We start from the raw sequence: 4,026 nt of genomic DNA, 5'->3' as shown, positions 1-4,026 counted from the left end.
ACTTTGAATATCTCATGCACCAATAATATAGTATAATATGAAGCACTTTTATTAAGACCGAGAGTTGCAACTTGCCATGGAATAAAGATGTTGCATGTTATTGGTGGTTCTAAACTGATAATTACTCAAAAAAAAGAAACTTATGCATCTAAGAATAAAAGATTGAAATAGTATAAGAATGTTGTATGGGACCAAATAGAACTATTTGATGCTTTTAGCATCTCTTGATGGATAGGAGTAATAAAAAGATAGCATATCTACTTGCAATGTAGCTATTAAACCTAGAGATATATCCTTTGTTGGTATATCATAGATTGAAGTGTAGAAAAAACCATCAGTTCCTAATAATGTCCATAATTGGGAAGTCTTTGAAGATGATAAAGATATCATACATTTTTTGAATTGTAGAGGCTAGTTTCATGGACATGAAATTGATTGCATAGCTTATGTTGAAAATTTTAATGGTAAAGACACTGTGTTCAGACAAGAGGTTGTCCAACTAAAAACAAATAAAATCTAGAAGGGATTGGTAGTTTTAGAAATGGTCTTTGATAATCATGACAAATCCAAAGTGGACAATAAAGAATCTAGTGCAAAGGTTCTAGAAGAAATAAACTTAGGGACTAATGAAGCACCCAAAAGGGTTTATATTGGAAAGAAGTTGGCCCTTAAAATTAGGAAAGGATTGATTTGTCTATGAGAAAATATAGACATGTATTTTCTTGGTCCTATGATGATTTTGAAAGCATATAGAGAAGACCTCTTTCAACATGAAGTACCATTGAAAGAGGGAGCCAAGACTTTTAGACAAAAGAAAAGCCCAATAAATCTTACCCTAGCACCCAAGATGCAAGAAAAAACTAATAAAGTTAACAGATGCTGGCATTATCAAGCCTATTAGGGATTCATCTTGGGTATCAAATCTAGTCCCTATTAGAAAGAAGAATGGAGATATAAGACTATGTGTAGATTTTAGGATTTTGAACATATCTTCAGTAAAGGACAATTATGGCTTACCTAATATGGAAGTAATGCTATAGAGAGTTATTGGAACAAAACTTATATCCATGATGGATGAGTTCTCAGATTATAACCAAGTAGTTGTCAAAGAAATTGAGCAATATAAGACTGCATTCACAACACCTTGGGGCACTTATATTTATATCAAAATGCCTTTTGGCTTGACAAATATTGGTGCCACTTTCCAAAGAGCCATGTATGTAGTTTTAAAGGATATTATTGATAAATTTTTGGCGGTATACCAAGATGGCCTAATAACCTACTCAAAGGATGCTAAAGAGCATTGCATGCATTTAGAGAAAATTTTCATCAAAGCACTAAAGTTTGGCATTTCTTTGAATCCCAAAAAAAGTTATTTTCTATTATAGAGGATAAGTTACTTGGCTATTTGGTTGGAAAGGAAGGAGTTAGAATAGACCCTGAGAGGGTTGAAGCAATTAAAAAGATTCAAAAACCAAAGAATGTGAAAGGTATTCAATCATTTTTTGGTTAGATTAATTTTCTTAGAAGGTTTGTTACAAATTTTGCTGAAATAAGTAGGCCCATCTCAAAAATGTTACAGAAAGGGTTAGAGATTAAATGGATTGAAGAGATAAGCATGTCATTTAATGAAATAAAGAAAGCCATTAAAGATGCCCTTATTTTGAGAGCTCCTAATTATTCTATGCCCATGCATATTTTTTCATTTTATTCTTTTCAAACAATTGTTGTTGTCCTATTATAGAAAAATGAGGAAGGATTTGAGCAACCCATTACATTTTTAGTGATTCTTTCTAGGCTGCTAAGCTTAAATATGAAATAAATGAGAAGCAAGAATATGCCTTGGTCAAATTAGTAAAGGAATTTAGGTGTTATTTGATGGAAGCCACTATGATTACATTTGTTCCAAATGCTATAGTAAAAGATATCTTTTCTCAACAAGAAGTTTTAGGAAGAAGATGTAGATGGATCAATAGGATCCAAGAATTTAATATTGATGTGTAGATTACTAAGTTGGTTAGTGGTCAAGGTCTTGCTAAGCTAATGGAAGAAACTAATATTTAGGTAAATTAGAATAACCAGTTGGATGATGGTTGTAGAAGTGACATATTTGACATGGATACCTGTGAGTGGTATAAAGATGTGATATTTTTCTTACAATAGATGAAAACTCCACTAGAGTTTACAAAAAACTAGAGAAGAACTCTGAAGTTACAAGCTATTAGATACATTATTATTAGAGGCCAATTATGGTAGAGAGACATGGAGGGTGTCCTTTTAAAATGTGTAAATAGGGAAGAATCAAAGAGAAGATCTTCAGTGATATGCATGAAGGAGCATGTGGGGGGCATTATATGGCTAAAACAATATCCCACAAGATTCTTAGATCTTGCTTTTGGTTGACTACCTTATTCAAGGATGCTCAATAATTGGTAAGAAAATGTGATGCATGCTAATGATTCAGTGGAAAATTGAAGTTTTCAATAAATTTACCTTTAAAACCAGTGGAAGTGCAAGCACCATTTCAATGATGGGACATAGATTTGATTAGAGAAATCATTAGCAAATATAGAGGTGGACATTCATGGATTTTAGTTGCTACTAATTATTTTACAAAATGTGAAGAAGCAATTCCTACTAAGAATGCAACAACTAAAGTAGTGACCAATTTCATAATGAATAACATTATTGTCAAGTTTGGATGCCCATAGAAAATTATTACTGATAATGCTATGTACTTTAGATTAGATGAATATTTTTTTTTGCAACTATGGCATTATTGATGCTACATCATTAGCTTTCCATCCCAACAATAATAGTCAAGCTGAGTCTAACAACAAAAGTCTACTCAAAATCATTAAAAGAATTTTAGAAGAAAATAAAAAGGCTTGGGATTCCAAATTGCCACTGGCATTATGGACAGATAGGGTTACAATGAGAAAAGCTATTGGCTATGAACCTTTTGATTTGGTATATGGTATTCAAGTAATATTACCTCAAAATAATCTGAATGATATGTACAAATTCATCCAAGTATATGATAGTGATATTGTTCATGATATGCAGTTAATAATGGATGATATTTCATAATTGGATGAAACAAGGAGAGATGCATCTGCATAAAATGGTAAGCTTCAGTCATAGATAAAATATTTGTATGACAAAAAAGCATCAAAGAGGAAATTCCATCTTGAAGAGATGGTATTATTATGGAATGCTAGGTTTGAAGATAAGGGCAAACATGGAAAGTTTGAGCCCATCTAGCTTGGTCCTTATTTGATTCATGAGAACAAGAGGAATATTCATATTATATTAGAGAATTATCTGGTGATATTCTTGAACTACCTATTCATGGACAATTCTTGAGGAGGTAATTTTTCTAAAAATACTTGTTTTCCATGAATAGTAGTTTTGTGGTTTCTTATATATTCTGTAAATTCTTGTGAATTTTGTATAGCCTTGCATAGTGTTTCTTCTTGTGTTGTTGCTCTATTAGAAATGGTCAAGAAAAAAATTGGTCAAGTATGTGGTCTTCTTCTTCCAGAATTTTGAGCCCTCGCATGAATTTGCATATTCATCATCCTCAGACATAACCACTATTGGCTTGGTTTTTCACCTCCCATAATTTTGTTGCATTTCATAGTGAAAAACTAGTGGATTTATATTTTTAAAAGATAAGGTGTGTTAATAACCCTAGATATAATTCTAAGTTTCATGAAACCCTTATCTTTTTGACCTAGCTTTCAAAAAATTAATAAAGTATTGTTTTATTTTGAAAATTTCATGGAAGGTTATTTATTGTAGGAAATTCTTTTTCTTTTTTCAATGTTTATTTTTAAATTACTTTCCCCAAAATATTTTTTTCCTTAACCTTTATTTTAAATCATGATTTTAACCCTATGTTGATTCTTTAGTGTTTTTAACCTTGGTAGGGTTTACCTTTATAAATAGTTGATCAAAGAAAGATCAACGATGAGCACTTTCCTACAATTCAAACTTGCTCGACCTTTAACAAATATAGGGAAG

This window comes from Cupressus sempervirens, chromosome 4, assembly GCF_028749045.1.
Source record: "Cupressus sempervirens isolate cs-2001-9-10 chromosome 4, ASM2874904v1, whole genome shotgun sequence".
In the NCBI taxonomy this organism is placed as follows: Eukaryota; Viridiplantae; Streptophyta; class Pinopsida; order Cupressales; family Cupressaceae; genus Cupressus; species Cupressus sempervirens.
The sequence above is the reverse complement of the archived record's forward strand: the minus strand, read 5'-3'. Positions refer to the sequence as shown.